Here is a 19,482-nt window from a genome sequence, read left to right as displayed (position 1 = left end):
ACAACACTCGATAAAAGTCGAGAAAAAACGTGTGTGTCTTATGCAAACATATCACACATGCATCTTCGACAACGGAAGCAAGGTGAGGAGATAGTGTGTGGTTGTTTGCAACCGAGAGAGCAAGACCCCTAGCACGTGGCCAAGAGGGGTCTGACAAACAAGGGAGAGAGGTCGAGAGAGACGTACGGAGAAAATGCAGACATGGGGAGGAGAGAGTGTATGTTTGTCATAGAGAGATCCCCTGGAGATCGTGATGGGACTACATGGGTGGGAGATCGAGTGACAAGGTGTGTGCGCGATAGAAGATACCCCGAGAGATATCGAGATAGACGTATGGATGGAAGGAGACAATACGTGTGTTCCTGATGGCTAGTGAGAGATAATCATACTTAGGGGGGGAGTGCTTGCGCCTATGATGGAGTGAGGGATTATGGTACTTATTAGGGGGGTGCGTGTCACATAGAGAGAGAACAAGGGCGGAGAGTGTTGGATGGGTCTATATGTATAGCGCGAGCGAGACATGTGTATGTGTGAACCAGGGAGATATAAAGTTTGAGAGAGATTGAGGAGCCCCGATAAGGCTGAGTGGTGCGTCAGATAGCTGAGAGGGGGAAAGAGATATTCCATCCGCTCGATAATGCAGTGCATGTAAATTTTTTAGAAGTCAAACTTTGGAAACTTTGATCAGGTTTACACAAATGTTATTTATATCTACAATACCAAAGATACATCATACGAAAATACATCTCATGGTGAATCTAATGGTATATGTTTGCCGTTCTAGATGTAATTGTTTTTCTCCACGTACATGGTCAAACTTTGTGATGTTTGACTTTTCAATAAATCAATATGCTATGGACCGAGGAGAGTGCCTAAGTCGAGAGAGATCAAGTGCATGTGAAGGAGAATGAGTAAGTGTGCAAAAAGAGTATGTGTGTGAAAGAGAAAGTGACAACAAACAATAAATTAGAGAGAGTGTGTGTTTTTTCGTTTCTTAGGCGAACATATCACGCATGCATCTCCGAGATAGAAAAGCGAGGCGAGGAGATACACGAAGATAGCTACTGTGTGATTGTTTGCAACGGAGAGAGACACCCCTATAGCACATGTCCAATAGAGGTCTGGCCAACAAGGCACAAAGGTCAAGAGGGACACATGGAGAACACGGACGCATGGGGAGGGCGAGAGGGTGTGTTTGTGATAGAGAGATCCCATCGAGATCGTGAGGGGACTATATGGGTGGGAGATCGAGGGAGGTGCGTGCGCGATAGAAAGATGCCCCGAGAGAAATCGAGATAGACCATGCACATGTTTGTGATGGAGACTAAGATTAGCTAGTCATATACATATAGGGGGGACTGCGTGTGCCTACAATTGAGTGAGAGACCATCATACTTGGCTAGCTAGGCATGAGATTGTGTGTGTGTGCGTGTGAGATGGAGAGAGAACGAGGGAGAGAGATAGAGTTTTAGATGGGCCTATCGAGTGCGAGTGAGATATGCATGTGTATGTGTGACCCAGGTAGATGGAGAGTTTGAGAGAGAGGGGGAAGAGCTCCGAGACGACAGAGTGGTGCGTGAGAGAGTTACGGGCAACGAGCCAAGGAATTTGTGTGCGTACGATGAGTGCACCCAAGATATCTAGCTTGGACTAGAGAATCATACATAGTGTGCGAGAGAGACCTATAGATGGAGTATATATGCATGCGAACTAGAAAGACCCCCCCCACACACACACAAAGAGAGAGAGAGATGGAGAGAAAGCGAGAGGGACCAACAAGGTTTGTGTGTTGGATGCGTGCGACAGAATTGAAGATTGTCGGCGAGAGAGAGAGAGAAGAGAGAGAGAGAGAGAGAGAGAGAAGCAGGAGTCCGGGAGAGGGGGAGGTCGCGTTTTATGCATCAAAGACTGATATAAACCATGTTTCGATATAAACTTGCATTCAAATATTTAAATTGGAGAACATGTTGTCTGCAATCCACACATGAACGGATATATGCGTATATCAAACAAGTTCATTAATTTGACTTTCAACATGTTCATGGAGTACTATAATACTGTACAACATGCTACTCGATTGAGGTGTTCAATTTTGGATTTAGTTCACTATTTTGACCTGGTGAACGAGCTATTTCATTGAATCGAGATATTTCATTTTGGGTTTGATTCCCGTTTTTGAGTGGGTCAACTATTTGTCATATAGTAAATCGCTAGCAACGAGCATGTAAAAACACATTACTCCCGAGCATCATCTCTCCATCTAAAAAAGAAGTGGCAAGCTAATATTTCAAAATTTGATTCGAATCGACTTGGTAAGGTAGACGTGGATGCTCGTTCTCCCAAATTTTGAACGAACCGTTAAACATCCTCTGCTCGGTGGAATTCGCCCGAGCAAATAAATGGGAGACGCGAAATTACCGTCCTATGTGGGACACGCATCAATTGGCCCGTTGTACATCGAGGGTAGGTTCGTAACTTCATCCAAGCGCGCCTTCTCCTCGGCCGAAATGACATGTGCCGAATAATTCATAAACCATGGTCGGCAAAACACGCTCTCCTCGCCCGAAATAGCTCGCGCCCACTATTTCAAAACACGCTCTCCTCGCCCGAAATCGCTCGCGCCCACTATATTTCAAAACACGCCCTCCTCGCCCGAAATCGCTCCCGCCCACTATTTGGGGAGAAGCAAAGTTACTCTACTATCCCCGACCCTCAGTACACAGACCCAAGCCGAGAAGCCTAAAGGCAGGGGTAGAACTGTAACTCCCCCTCACATTTCAGACAAATGCGTCCGTAAAACATGGTTCCACTCCCCTCCCAATTCCCCCCCCATTCATACCTCGTGGGCGCCAAATCACCTTCTCCCCGGAAGCTCCCTTCTCCCGAGCCGCGAAACCTCAGCCCCTCCTCCATGGCGCCCCCACCGCACCAATTTCACAGCCGCCCTCCTCCCTAATGCCGGAGACGCTGTCCATTTGCCGTCGTGCACTGGGCCGTGTGCCTCTTACTCCGTGCTGCTGGAGCTGCCTCGACGACGGCCGCGTGAACCGTACCGGAGCCGATTCACCCCCGCCGTTGTTCACGGCGCCGGAGCGGCTCCAACTTCGGATCCGTCCAGAGTCCCGGCGCTGCTTCCCCGTAGCCGTCGACCGTCGCGACATCGCTGTTTCCCTGCCGCCGGTCGCCACCGCAACCGCGCCGGCCTCACCGACTCGGCAGCTGGACCTGCCTACTTCACCATGCCGCCAGATAGGTCGCACCCTCATCTCAAATCACTTTATTTAGGCGTCAGTTGTCTGAATTTTTATTCTGGGCCAATCGATTCCCAACGGGAAGCAGCACCCCTCGAGGCGGCGGAGCTCCTAGGCTGCCGGTTGGCTGGTGTCTAACGTAAGGGTGCGGGGCCGCAAGTTTGCCGCGGAAGCAGTGCTTAGATGGCTATCTTAGAGTTGCGTGGGTTGAAGGTACTGCCGCCGCCGGATCTGGATGACGGGGAGTCTTTGTGGATTGGCCCGGGGGCGGCGCAACCACGGCAGTGCGGTGGGGCGGGGAGCGGGGTTTTGGCCGGGGCCACGGACGGCGGAGGCAGGCTGCTCTGCCGTTGGTCACTGGCTCTTCGGGGACGATTCCTAACAGTGTCAGCCGGGAGGCACAAGACGGCCATCAAGCCATCCGGCGTAGATCGGACAGTACCAAAATAAAATAAAATCGTGTGACCCCAATTTAGTCTTCAGTCAACAGACGTGTGACCACTCTCGTACCTTGCTGTTGATCTCTTAGTGTATTTCTTCAGATCAAAGAGATGTGTCGTTCTTAACATTATGCGTTATCTGCATCTTCAGCCACACCGTCTTCCGACTCACCGCAGCTGCTCCAACAAGGGAAGCATACACCAGAAGGGAGCTATAGTCCCCACTCAACAGTTCCCTGCATCGAATGCGCGTGCCCGACATGGACAGCCACAACAACTGCAGGGCCATCGACAAGTCAGCACATGATGCTCACTCCTATGGATGGCGGCCAGATAGGTTGTACCCTCATCTTACTTGTGTGCAACATTTATGGCTTTGTTATTCATCTAAGCATGGAAAATAGATTATCACATTTCACTGTATATTCATGCTGATCTCTTACGGGTCTTGTTCAGGAGTTAACGTTGTTCCATAGTTCAGCTAAGATACTTGTTCTTTAGGTAACGCTGTTCCATAGTTATCATCCATCAGCCAATGCTATCCCACAGGCTGGTGATTATAGTATTATACCACTTCTAGTATTACCTATGTTGTTCTTTAATACTTTTGTGTGCCATCTAGTTAATCTCGAGTACAAACGATACATATTCTGTAGCTTTCATCTGTGTTCTCCCTTTAGTTTTTGAGACCTGTTGCTGCTAGTTAACCCCAGTCCTACTATTTATGTCGTCTCCTACAGGCACTCATTACATAAATCTAACTACTAGTTGTCTTCCATGCATGTCAGATATAATTGCACACACTGATATATCCACAAGAACCTCACGGAGCAATGTAAAGGCCAATAAACTTGATGTCAATGATACCCAATATGATGGAACATGTAAAGGCAGTTCTTCAGAAGACTTGCAGAAAGATGTTGAATCCTCTTCACCCCACAAGGTCCTTGCTCTAACTTGGCCCGTGATATGGGTACAACATGCATATAATGTCCTGGAGTGTATCTACTCTGTTGCAATGCCATGTGCTTAGCATGCTGATCATGCATGTAAATATGTCATGCCTTCCTGTTTTTCAGTACCTATTCCATTCATGATAACATGTTTTCAAATTCAAGTACTGTCATTCTACTCTATCGCAATGCCATCTGCTTAATTTGGACATCATGCTTCTGAATATCTTATGCATTGTTATTCATCAGTATGTACTTCATCTGTCTACCATACCATGTTTTTTTACATTGAAGTGTTGTTCTAGTGCTCTGTTGCAATGCCATCTTAGTTTCCCAATCATACACGTGTATGTTGCCTTAGTTTTTTCTGTACGTATTCCGCTAGCATACAGTTTTACATTCAACTAGTGTTTTTTTACTGTGTTGTCCTGTCGTATCCCTAGCTCTTACACCATACTCCCTCCGTCCGGATTACATGTTGCCGAAATGGATAAAAAAGGATGTATCTAGAACTGAAATACGCCTAGACCCATCCATTTTTTTCCGGATGGAGGGAATACATGTCAATATGTCATGCCTTTCTATTCTTCAGTACCTATTCCATCTCTCTGCTGTAGCATGTTTTATAATTGAAGCACCATTCTTCTATACAAGGCATGCAAGGGGAAGACGACTATGTTAGAATCTGAAGGGTTACAAACCAGGTCTTTGCAAAAGATCCAAACGCCAGGAGATAATAAACCAACTCCAGTTTTTATAGATACTGCTCCAGCACAGAGAAACCCAACTCCTACTGATAATAAGCAGATTCCAGTGGCCAAAGAACTAGTCCGCTCCAGTCCAGCAAAAATATGTCAACTCCATTCTAAGAAGCGTGTGCGTATCCTTGCATCATGAAATTTTATAGCATGCTGATCATATTTTCTACATGTTTCTTACCCATCTCTCTTTTAGAAAATAAGCTTAACAGATAGAAGAATTTCTGCACTGGTATCGTCTGTGAGGAAAGATTCTTGCAGGAATTCTCTGTGCTCCAATGCAGATGTAAGTACCTGTTGTATATCACTATATTTTTACATCAGCATGTATTTTGTTAATCGGCGTGAATCCAACCTTTATCTGATCTAAATTTAGTTGTAGCAAAATGTATGATTAAAGGCCACAATGTTGATTTTTGTAAGGAAAACTGCCTGGTAGTTTTGCATCCTGAGCTGCATGAGTGTACTATCTCATATCAGTGGGTTTGATTACTTTGGTTCTGCAGTGGGTTTTCAGTGTTTTTTTACTGTGTTGTCCTGTCGTATCCCTAGCTCTTACATCATACTCCCTCCGTCCGGATTACATGTCGCAGAAATGGATAAAACTGGATGTATCTAGAACTGAAATACGCCTAGACCCATCCATTTATTTCCGGATGGAGGGAATACATGTCAATATGTCATGCCTTTCTATTCTTCAGTACCTATTCCATCTCTGCTGTAGCATGTTTTATAATTGAAGCACCATTCTTCTATATAAGGCATGCAAGGGGAAGACGGCTATGTTAGAATCTGAAGGGTTACAAACCAGGTCTTTGCAAAAGATCCAAACGCCAGGAGATAATAAACCAACTCCATTTTTCATAGATACTGCTCCAGCACAGAGAAACCCAACTCCCACTGATAATAAGCAGATTCCAGTGGCCAAAGAACTAGTCCGCTCCAGTCCAGCAAAAGAATGTCAACTCCATTCTAAGAAGCGTGTGCGTATCCTCGCATCATGAAATTTTATAGCATTCTGATCATATTTTCTACATGTTTCTTACCCATCTCTCTTTTAGAAAATAAGGTTAAATGATAGAAGACTTCCTTCATTGGGATTGTATTCGAGGAAAATATCTTGCGGGAATTCTCTGTGCTCCAATGCTGATGTAAGTACCTGTTGTATATCACTATATTTTTACATCAGCATGTATTTTGTTAATCGGCGTGAATCCAACCTTTATCTGATCTAAAATTAGTTGTAGCAAAATGTTAAAGGCGCCAATGTTGATTTTTGTAAAGAAAACTGCCTGGTAGTTTTGCATACTGAGCTGCATGAGTGTACTATCTCATATCATGCACATTACTGAATTGTAGTGCTGCTCTGGTTGCCCATTCATTCATTGTGTCAATGTTGCTTTCGTATTACCTTACCTGGCTGATGATAGCTGTGCCATATTGTGTTAATTTGGTGTTGGCTAGTTGCCCAAACGTTCGTTGTGCCAATGTTGCTTTCCTATTATCTGACTTGGCCAATGATAGCAATGCTAGTGTCTTAATTTGGTGCAGGCTGCTGAAGATAAGAAGACAAACTCTGAAAACAGCAAGGCAACCCCATTGTTTCTTTCCAATAAATCTAGGCCAGGTAATATGGCAATAACTCATGATTAATCTGTTTGGTTCCCCTCCTAATTTATGTTATGATGCAGTGGTCGAGACACTCTCCACTATCAATAATACAAGCCTGCCAAAATCGCCATCTGAATCTGTTCAGTATCCTCTGTCTCGAATGCAACGGAAAAAATGTATGTTTGTGAACCAATTAATGGCTGAAGCAATGATGGAAATGGTGGAGGAATCAGAGGTGCAGAGTCGTGCGACACAACAACTGATCAATGTTTTCAGAGACAGTGTAGCAAAGCAGCAAGAACTTGCCCACATGCTTATGGGCGTCATCCGTGCTGAGGTTGCAGATTGTGACGTTGTAGATCGTTAGGTTCTGTTCATTTATTTGCACTGGCATCAATCTTTGATTGCCCAGTGGATGTAATTTCCTGTAATATATGCTGGATGTGCAACGTTTTTCCCTGTATGCCGTACCTTTGCTTGATCGGTTTTGGTCCTGTGCATAATTGCTCGTCGTAATGGGCTCAAATTATCTAATTTGGCCTAAAGACATGTACGAACTTTAGTGGGCCCATTAAGTTAATGGGCCGTTACCAGGCCGAAAGTTAATGGTCGGCCCTCTTAACTCCCGGGTCGTTAACAGGCTGACATCGAAGCGGGCAACAGGTGGGCCCAATTGATTTCACGGGCCGTTAACAGGCCGTTACTAAGTTCGGGCTACATATGGCCCAACTATACTGTGGGCCTTTAGCAGGCCGAAAGAGACAGCGGGCTTGTACTGGACCATGAAGAGCATGGGCCACTAAGAGGCCGAAAGTCAGGTCGTATTGTAAATGGCCCAACTGTGTTGTGGGCCTTTAGCAGGCCGAAAGAGAAACCGGGCTAGTATTGGACCATGAAGGGCATGGGCCGTTAAAAGGCCAAAACTCAGGTCTGACTACAAATGGCCCAACTCATTTATGGTCCGTTAATAGGCTGAAAGGCACACAGGCCGGGAATTGGCCCAACACTTAAATGGGTCGCTAAAAGGCCAAAACTCAGGCCCGACTACAAATGGCCCAACTAATATATGGGCCGTCAACAGGCTGAAAGACACACCGGGCCGGAAATTGGCCCAACACTTAAATGGGTCGCTAAAAGGCTGAGACTCAGGTCCGACTACAAATGGCCCAACTGATTTATGGGCCGTCAACGGGCTGAAAGACACACCAGGCCGGAAATTAGCCCAACATTTCAATGGGTCACTAAAAGGCCGAAAGATGTACATCGTGAAAATTGGCCCATCCATTGAATGGGCCGTTAACATGCCGAAATCTCATCGGGCCGATATTGAGCCCAAATATATAGCGGGCTGTTAACGGGCTCGAACTGATGATGGGCTGCAATGGTGTCAAATCTTTAACGGGCCGTTGATGGGCCGAATTGGCACATCTCGTATGGGCCATGGGCTTAAATGGACCTGACACAAGCAGGCCTTATATGGGCCGGCCTGCTAATTTTTACTGGGCCGGCCTTTTTCACTAGAATGGGCCACTGTTGGGCCGTGCCACGTGTCGACCTATCATAGGCGCCTCCTGTCCAACGAGTGGATGACATCTGTCCCAACGGTGAGGCAACACGTGTTTCCTCCGGCCAATGATGATTTTACACGTGGAAAATCCCCATTGGTCCATGCTATTAATGGGTTATCGGATCCAAAACTGGACCCGATAGCTTAACGGCGTTCCGTTACGGTGGATGCCACGTGTCGGTCACCCTTGACAAAAGCACTTCTGTGACGCGCGATTTATCATCATGGAAGTGGACACTTCCATGATGATAATTTTGGTAATGTCATGGAACACTTCTACGACAGCACATGTATGACTATCTTGATTCTGTCATAAAATCGTCATGGATGTACATGCATGACAAAAAATGCGACCTACTGTGACAAACACGTATCATCACGGAAGTGTATTTTTTGTAGTGATCACACGCCGGAGCATTACTTTGAGTATGTCCTGGAGGGCGCCCGCTTGATAGAGGGTCAGTGCTCGAAGGATATGACATTCGAGTGAATGTACCAAAATTGTGAAAACAATATTATGATATATTAAGGCTATGTTTTTTATACTTTTGCCTGAAAGTTTTGGTTCCTCCTGTGCGACCGTTTTTTGTATAATCTGAAAGTTTACTAGTCGTCGGCTTCAGCCCCCTCGCATATAATACGGGGGTGTTCAGAAAAGCACTTGATCACTCTTGACCCAACGTCTTGGTCTGTGAAGGAGGTGTCAATGCGGCGAACTAGGCAATCGGACTATAGGGCTTTAACACTTTCACTTAGCCATAGGAGTTTGACGGTGGGTCTATGATATAGCCCCTGGTATGTACGCGGTTATCCGAATACGGTGCGTTACATAGGTGACCAGAAGAACGGTCCTTCGTGTAATACGAAAGGAATGGCGAAAGATTCTGATAAGTCATCGAGTGGTTGACCAGCTCTCGCCGCATCATGACAGTCAATTTTCGGCTTTCTCTACTAAGGTGCTTGACCAGATGAACCGGAAACACAATCGTAGTAGTTCTCCCTTTACTACCTTAGCCGATAGGACGGAACGTAAGGTAGCAAGCATAGGAGCCGGGCAACCCAACTATTGACCAAAGACATGATTCGAAGCTGATGCATATAAGGCCAAACTCGTGATGCCGAAGTATGGTATAAAGTTGTTCGGACTTGTCGGCAACTCATATGTTGCCATATCGAGCCCCTAGCAATTTTTGCCGATGTGCGTGCGTGAAACAATCAAAGAAGCAAAATCCAGTTCTTAGAAAAAGCGAATGCTAAATACGGATTATGTTCACTGGAATCTGATTGACACGTCAAACGCAATCTTACAGATTATAACGCCACTACCCGGGCTATTTGACATGCCGGGGGTCGAAGGCTGAGGGAAAAGGCACTTTATAGGCTCGAAAGAAAGAGTGCGGTCTGCAAAAAATTATTTAGACATACTGTCGCACGTCTGCGCCTCCTTGCCTTGGCGAAAGGACTCCTTAACAAGGATAGCCTTTGGATAAATATACAAAGCCGAACTCCGAAAGAGTCCGTAAGATGACCAGCCTTTGAGTCACCTGTGGTAAAAGATAAAAAATAGTTAGAAAAAGGAAAAAGGCTATGGGAGTGTGGACTGCGCTATAGTACTGTCCGTATTGTGCCTCCGCCGGTGACTAGGGTATTTTAAGTGCATATTTATGTATGCGCGGTACAAACTTCGCGGCTATATGAGGCGAACGACGAAGGCCAAACTGCTAATCCAAATCTGAGATTGATCGGTCCTGTTTAAGAGGGACCGGTGGCTTGATGGCCGATGAGATATGCGGCTTGATGAGACCGCATTGTACTTCGGCTGCTATAGCCATAGGATGCTCCTCTGTACGGAGGGAGCGTTCCGCATTTCCGTTTATCGTGATGATGCCGCGTGGACCGGGCATCTTAAGCTTTAGATAGGCGTAATGTGGGACCGCATTAAAACGAGCAAAAGCGGTACGCCCAAGTAGTGCCTGGTAGCTACTGCGAAACGGGACAATATCGAAGGTCAAGCCTTCGCTTAGAAAGTTGTTCGGCGAACCGAAAACGTCTTCCAATTTAATTGAGCCCGTTCAGTGAGCTTCTATGCCGGGTACTGCTCCCTTGAAGGTATTTGTGGTGGGCTTGATTCTTGAAGGACCAATGCCCATTTTGCGGACAGTGTCTTGGTAAAGTAGATTAAGGCTACTGCCGCTGTCCATAAGGACTTTCGTGAGATGGAATCCATTGATAATTGGGTCGATGACCAGAGCTGCCGAACCTTCGTGACAGATACTGGCTGGGTGGTCCTTGCGATCAAAAGTGATCGGGCAGGCCGCCCATTGACTAAATTTTGGGGTGACCGGCTCTATGGCGTATGCGTCCCGTAGTGCGTGCCTGCGCTCCCCTGTAGGGGTGTGCGTCATGTATACCATGTTTAAGGTTTTCGCTTCGGGGGGAAATTGCTTCTGACCCCCGGTGTTCGGCTGGCGAGTCTCTTCGTCATCGCTATCACTGGGCGGCCCCTTCCCCTTGTGTTCGGAATTAAGCTTGCCGGCTTGTATGAAGACCCAACAGCTTTTGTTGGTGTGAGTAGCTGGTTTATCGGGGGTGCCATGAATCTGGCAGGGCCGATCCAGTATCTTGTCTAAATTGGATGGTCCGCTCTGTTTGCTTTGAATGGCTTTTTCCGTTGACCGGGTTTGGAGCCACTGAATCCGGTGTTGACCGCCATTTCTTGCGTTCCTTCATTATTATTTCGACGCTTGTGTTTATTGCGTCGTGGCTTGCCGTTACTGTCTCGAACTTCGGAAGTGCTCAGATCACTAGTGCAGTTGCTTCTATGAGCGAGCCAGTTGTCTTCCCCCGCGCAAAAGTGGGTCATCAGAGCGGTAAGGGCTGCCATGGATTTTGGTTTTTCTTGGCCAAGGTGGCGAGCGAGCCACTCATCCCGGACACTATGTTTGAAGGCCGCGAGGGCTTCGGCATCCGGACAATCGATAATTTGGTTCTTTTTAATTAAGAATCTAGTCCAGAGTTTCCTGGCTGACTGTCCGGGCTGCTGGATGATGTGACTTAGGTCATCAGCGTCTGGTGGCCGGACATATGTACCTTGGAAGTTATCGCGGAAGGCGTCTTCCAAGTCTTCCCAGCTGCCAATGGAGTTTTCTGGAGGCTGTTTAGCTAGTGCTGAGCTGGTCCCTTGAGTTTTAGCGGGAGGTATTTGATGGCATGAAGATCATCACCGCGGGCCATATGAATATGGAGAAGAAAGTCCTCAATCCATCCCGCGGGGTCTGTTGTCCCATCGTATGATTCGATGTTCACAGGTTTGAACCCCTCTGGGAATTCGTGTTCCATTACTTCATCAGTGAAGCAGAGGGGGTGTGCAGCGCCTCTATATCGGGCCAAGTCGCGACGTAGCTCGGATGGAGTTCGTCTGCGGATTTCGGCCCAGGCATTTTTCTGTTTGCCACGTCTGGCTAGATGGCCGTCGTCGCGCATCAGGGCACGCCCCCGCGATCCGTAGATCGATCTGGTCTGACCTGCTCTATTGTCCAGGTCTTGCCGCAGGTCATATGTATAACCCCGAGCTATTATGTCCCTGTCTTTACGGCGGGGTAGTATGGGCTGGTGTTCGACTTGGGTTGCCGCTTTGTCCCGGCCACGTGGTGGTCGGTCAGCTACATTGCGCGCTGATGGTACGGGCTCCCGCGCCCCATCATCAAATTGAGGTAACAATTTGCGCTTCGGGTAACTTTTGGTTGGGCTCTCGAGGCCGTATTCCTTGGCTGCCAGGACATTAGTCCACCTGTCATTGAGCAGATCCTGATCAGCTTGAAGCTGCTGCTGCTTCCTTTTCAGGCTCCTTGCAGTGGCGATTAGCCGGTGCTTAAAGCGCTCCTGCTCGAGAGGTTCCTCAGGTACGATGAAGTCTTCGTCACCGAGGCTCACCTCATCCTCGGAGAGTGGGAGATAATTACTGTCCTCCGAGTCTTCGTTTATGGCATGTTCATCAGGGCTAACTTGCCCATCTTCCCGATCCTCCTGTTCCGAAGTTGGCTCGACCGGGTCTTCTCTGTCTTCGGCATCACCCGGAGTGTTGTTTTCTCCTGTGCCGGTATTGCCCTCTTTTCCACGGCGTGATTTAGAGCGGCGCCACTGACGTCGGCGCTTTGGCTGTATCTCAGGAGGTTTATCCTTGACTGGATATTCCTTGTAATCGCCGCTATTATCTTTGGGTGTATCCACCATGTACACGTGTAACACCCACGATGCGGCTATATCTCCCACGTGTCGAGGCACGACTTAGAGGCATAACCGCATAGTGGTTTTGTCGCAAGAAGGGTCATCTTCACACAATCCCATGTAATGAACAAGAATGGGATAAAGAGTTGGCTTACAATCGCCACTTCACACAATACATAAATATAATTCATACATCATCCAGAATACACACATATAGACCGACTACGGTCAAAATCCAGATGAAAATAAGATAACCCCAAATGCTAGATCCCCGATCGTCCCAACTGGGCTCCACTACTGATCATCAGGGAAAGACACATAGTAACGACCACGTTCCTCATCGAACTCCCACTTGAGATCGATCCCATCATCTGCACTGGCATCGTCGGCACCTGCAACTGTTTTGGTAGAATCTGTGAGTCACGGGGACTCAACAATCTCACACCCGCGAGATCAAGACTATTTAAGCTTATAGGAAAGGATGGTGTAATGAGGTGGAGCTGCAGCGGCAATAAGCATATATGGTGGCTAGCATATGCAAAAGAGAGAGCGAGAAGAGAAGCAACGGAACGGTCGTCATCTAGCAATGACCAAGAAGTGATCCTGAACTCCTACTTACGTCATACATAACTCATACCGTGTTCACTTCCCAGACTCCGCCAAGAAGAGACCATCACGGCTACACACACAGTTGATGTATTTTAAACTGGGTCAAGTGACAAGTTCTCTACAACCGGACATTAACAAATCCCCATCTGCCTCATAACCGCGGGCACGGCTTTAGAAAGATAATACCCACTTGTCTTCCCAACAAGAGATGTCTCCACATTATTAATGCATGGACAACTGCCGCCAACTCAAGATCGTGAGTGGGGTAGTTCTTTTCGTTGGGCTTCAACTGACGAGAGGTATAGGCCACAACTTTCTTCTCTTGCATTAACACAGCACCGAGACCTTGGAGAGAAGCATCACAGAAAACTTCAAATGGCTTGGATTCATCAGGAGGAGTCAAGACAGGAGCGGTGACGAGTTTCTCTTTGAGAGTGTTGAAAGCAATGTCACACTCAGGAGACCAGACATACTTCACATGCTTCTGGAGGAGGTTGGAAAGTGGCTTTGCAATCTTAGAGAAATTCTCAACGAATCTTCGACAATAGCTTGCAAGACCAAGAAAACTACGAAGCTGCTTGACATTCTGAGGAGGTTCCCAATTCACAATTGCGGACACCTTCTCGGGGTTAACAACGATGCCCTTGGCAGAGATGATGTGACCAAGGAAAAGAACTTCATCGAGCCAAAACTCACATTTGGAGAACTTCGCATAGAATTGATACTCTCTGAGCTTGTCGAGCACCAATCGCAAATGTTTGGCATGGTCCTTCTTATTCTTGGAGAAGACCAAGATATCATCGAGATACACCAGAACGAATTCATTGGTATATGGGTTGAAGATGAAATTCATCATCCGAGAGAATACTGGAGGAGCATTGACAAGGCCGAAAGACACGACAGTATATTCATAAGAACCAAAGCTTGTTCTAAATGCTGTCTTGGGAATATCTTCTTCACGAATGCGAATCTGATGATAACCCATACGAAGGTCAAGCTTGGAGAATACTTTAGCACCTTTGAGTTGCTCAAATAGCTCATTGATGTTGGGAAGTGGATACTTGTTCTTGATTGTCTTCTTGTTCAATGGACGGTAGTCGACACAAAGTCGGTCTGTGCCATCCTTCTTCTTTACAAAAAGAACACCACAACCCCATGGAGAAGAACTCGGTCTGATCAAACCCAGACGCTCTTGTTCATCGAGCTATTTCTTCAATTCCTTCAGCTCGTTGGGTCCAAGCTTGTATGGACGCTTGCAAACGGGTTCAGTGCCTGGCTCAAGTTCGATAACGAACTCAACTGGCCGGTGAGGAGGCATACCCGGAAGCTCTTCTGGAAAGACATCTTGATACTCACAAACGACTGGAATCTGAGAGATGGCATTCAATTCGCCCTTCTCATTGAGAGAAAAAACCGAATGGTTTCATCACGAGCGGCATAAATAATCACATCCTCAGAAGAGTATGTCAATTGAATTTCCCTGGCAGCACAATCAAGTTGAGCCTTGTGCTTAGAAAGCCAGTCCATCCTGAGAATAAGATCAATATCCGAGTCACCAAGAACAACTGGAGAAGACAGAAATTTATAGTTTCCCATCTTGATGGAAACATCCGGAACCATGGAACTTGCATTCATGCATTTGCCCGGAGAGACAACTGCTAACGGTCTAGGCAATCCTTGGAAATGCAATTCATGCTTAGATGCAAATGGTCTTGATATGAAAGAAAGCGATGCACCAGTATCAAAAAGAACTTTTGCAGGAATATCATTAACAGGAAGATTACCCATTATCACATCAGTAGATTCCTCCGCTTGAGCTGCATTCATCATGTTCACCTTTGCAAACTTTGGATTATGCTTGACCACTGCATTGCTGGAAGATCTGACAGGAGGAGGAGGCGGAAGGCGCCTTTGGTTGAAGCATTTGTTAGCATAGTGACCTTTCTGCTGACACTTGTTGCAAGTCACCTCTGAGAGTGGACGGTGATAAGGAGCATTGGACTTTTGAGCTTGATTCTGAGACTTGTTCTGATAGCCAGAGTTGGAAGAGTTGGAAGAACCATGGCCACCTTTGTTCTTCTGCTGGTAAGGCTGAAGAAACAGAGGAGGAGGAGGCAACCAGAACTTCTGTTGCTTAGCTGCCACAAGTGAGGAAGAAGAAGACTGAACTGCGTCCCTGACTCTCTTTTTAGAAGCCTCACACTTGAGCTGAGCAGCCTCTTGCTTCAGTGCCATATTGTAGAATTGATCAAACTGAGTAGGCTCAACAAGAACGAGAGCTAACTGCAGATCCTCTCTAAGGCCACCTCTGAAGTGATAGATCATACTCTTTTCATCAGGAACGTCTTGTTTAGCGAAGCGAGCAAGTTTCTGAAACTGAATGTTGAATTGATACACAGACATGTTGCCTTGCTTGAGATTGCGGAACTCCTCACGCTTGCTCTCAACAACACTTTGTGGAATGTGGTGCGCTTTGAAGTCCCGACAGAAGTCAGTCCAAGTGATCACACGACCTCCTCTGGAATCTTTGTATTGTTGATACCAATCAGCAGCTTGGTCCTTGAGCTGGAAAGAAGCGAACTTGACAGAGTCCTCAGGCCTGACATTGCTACATTCAAAATGCTTGTTGATGTCCACGAGCCAATCATCGGCATCCGTGGCCTCGGCACAGTAGCTGAAAGACTTGGGCTGATTTGCGAGAAACTGGTTGAGTGTAGCAAAGTGAAACTGATTGTTGCCTTGACCTTGGGTGCGTTCTTGCAAGAGTTGTAGAATCATCTGAGCATTGGCGTTGGTGGCTGCCATGATAGCTTGCCATGCCTCCGGAGGCGGAGGTGGTGGCGGAGGGTTCGCTTGACTCCCTTCATTGCGATTCGGATTCTGACGCGTTGGCGGAGCCATCCTGAAGAGGGTGACATCCGTTAGCATCTTGATAGACAAATAGACAAGTAGAATCAACGGATAGAAATTGCAACATATAGTCTTCACAATAAACATTCGAACGAAGATGAACGAATGAATTCCGTAGTAAATCATCACACTTCCATAAGTTGAGAAGCCACTTAGAAGAAGATATGGAATCAACGTATGACTTCGAAGCAACTCGAATACCACAATACAAAACAAAACAAAGTATTGGCTTGCAGAATAAGCCGGAACAAACATATGATAGAGGTTTCGTCTGAAGTTTTCGTGGTGGGGCCCACACGGGCTCGATCGTACAGCACCATCATGTACAAGGCTGTGCACATGACATACGAAGCGTCCCCGAGTCGGCATAGCCAAGGACTCTTTAAGACACTACGAGACCACTGTAAAACCAACCGTGTACAGGCGGACCACTAGACGTCAAACCCCAATCTCATATCATGCGTCTGTCGGAAAGATATCCTAAGGCTACTTGAATTCCGACTTATAAACTCCCGAAACTTTCTGGTTATGCAATCTGGTGTTGGGGATACAGGGGAAACAAAATATATCACCCAAACTAGCAATCCCTAGATCCAGCTGTATCCATCCGTCAACACATAACCAAAAAACCTTCGGAAATCGTTTACCTCAACCTTCGAAAAACATCCGTTATACAAGTTATGGCAATACTCCCGAACTCCCGCCCCAGTACTGGGTGGCGTCGAGGTGATCTCACCAACAACTGCATAAAAGAGATTTCGATGTCGGCGAAACTCAGGTATTCGAAAACTGCAACGATAAAATTGTGACGACAACACCTCGGAGCTCAACTCCCCGGGACACTGCCACAACCCCTAAATGTCAGGAGGCACCAAGAACAATGTTCTCGTCACAAAACCATCGGAACGATTCCAATATACCCGCGTGATCCTAAATTTTTTTTTTGTGAAATTTGAGGAGAGAAGAGTCAAAACTTCTACGTCAGGAGACCTCACCAGAGCGACGAAGGGACTGAGGAGTAAAAAGAATCCTACTCTCCGATATATATAATCCTAAGACTCAAAACATTTTTGTTCTAGACTCAACAACGCCAGCGATTCGATCAAGCAAGGGGCTCCTAAGTCGGGGAAGGCTCTGATGCCAACTTGTAACACCCACGATGCGGCTATATCTCCCATGTGTCGAGGCACGACTTAGAGGCATAACCGCATAGTGGTTTTGTCGCAAGAAGGGTCATCTTCACACAATCCCATGTAATGAACAAGAATGGGATAAAGAGTTGGCTTACAATCGCCACTTCACACAATACATAAATATAATTCATACATCATCCAGAATACACACATATAGACCGATTACGGTCAAAATCCAGATGAAAATAAGACAACCCCAAATGCTAGATCCCCGATCGTCCCAACTGGGCTCCACTACTGATCATCAGGGAAAGACACATAGTAATGACCACGTTCCTCATCGAACTCCCACTTGAGATCGATCCCATCATCTGCACTGGCATCATCGGCACCTGCAACTGTTTTGGTAGAATCTGTGAGTCACGGGGACTCAGCAATCTCACACCCGCGAGATCAAGACTATTTAAGCTTATAGGAAAGGATGGTGTAATGAGGTGGAGCTGCAGCGGCAATAAGCATATATGGTGGCTAGCATACGCAAAAGAGAGAGCGAGAAGAGAAGCAACGGAATGGTCGTCATCTAGCAATGACCAAGAAGTGATCCTGAACTCCTACTTACGTCATACATAACTCAGACCGTGTTCACTTCCCAGACTCCGCCGATAAGAGACCATCACGGCTACACACACAGTTGATGTATTTTAAACTGGGTCAAGTGACAAGTTCTCTACAACCGGACATTAACAAATCCCCATCTGCCTCATAACCGCGGGCACGGCTTTCGAAAGATAATACCCTGCAGGGGTGTCCGAACTTAGCCCATCATAAGCTCTCACGGTCAACGAAGGATAAACCTTCTCCCAGGAAGACCCGATCAGTCTCGGAATCCCGGTTTACAAGACATTTCGACAATGGTAAAACAAGACCAGCAAAGCCGCTCGAATGTGCCGACAAATCCCGATAGGAGCTGCACATATCTCGTTCTTAGGGCACACCGGATTGTCCAAGCTTCCGATAGGCCAGACCAGAGTTGCCCCTGGTGGCCACCGGCGACTGACAGGTTGGACCAATACTCAGAGGAGCACTGGCCCGGGGGTTTAAAATAAAGATGACCCTCGGGCTCTAGAAAACCCGGGGGGAAAAGGCTTGGGTCGCAAATGGTAAAACCAAGGTTGGGCCTTGCTGGAGGAGTTTTATTCAAGGCGAACTGTCAAGGGGGTCCCATAAATCACCCAACCATGTAAGGAACGCAAACTCAAGGAACATAATCCCGGTATAACAGAAACTAGGGCGGCAAGAGTGGAACAAAACACCAGGCATAAGGCCGAGCCTTCCACCCTTTACCAAATATATATAGATGCATTAATTAAATAAGAGATATTGTGATATCCCAACATATCCATGTTCCAACAGCAGACAAGGACTTAGAGAAATTACTATGTCCCTGAAATCAGAAACATTACGGGGCCTAGTTTCCATGCTTGTGCTAGTCACCACAGAGATCAAAAAAATACAAGGCATACACCACTGGAAAGATGGCATGGCATACAACAAAACACATGTAGAGCTCATGCCCATAAGATGCACAGATTAAATGGTACAAAAATGACAAATCTCCAAGTTCTGATAAGAACCAGAAGATAACAGCAACTAGCACTCTTGCAACAGAGATTTGGGCATCAAGATAGCCTCTAATGAACATGGTGCAATTGAACAAAATGTATAGCATCACGAGACGAACAATTTGACATATTACACGCGCGAAATGGAGCTACATGCAAGGAGTTATGCACTGTTGAACAGGGGCATATGCTGTAAAATTGCAAAGACTTGGAATATTTTCGGGGTTCGAGAAAGTCAACCGTAGGCTCGTACAGTGGATCTGGATCGAGGAACTGGCGAGCTCGAGCCCGTGCTCGTCGGCGACGATGGAGGGGACGGCGAGGCGGCGGCCGGAAGAGAGGAGGAGGCGCCGGACGGGGGGCGCGGTGGAGGAAGGAGGCGACGCGGGGAGGTGTGCGGC

Source organism: Triticum aestivum, chromosome 6D (assembly GCF_018294505.1).
Source record: "Triticum aestivum cultivar Chinese Spring chromosome 6D, IWGSC CS RefSeq v2.1, whole genome shotgun sequence".
In the NCBI taxonomy this organism is placed as follows: domain Eukaryota; kingdom Viridiplantae; phylum Streptophyta; class Magnoliopsida; order Poales; family Poaceae; genus Triticum; species Triticum aestivum.
The sequence above is the reverse complement of the archived record's forward strand: the minus strand, read 5'-3'. Positions refer to the sequence as shown.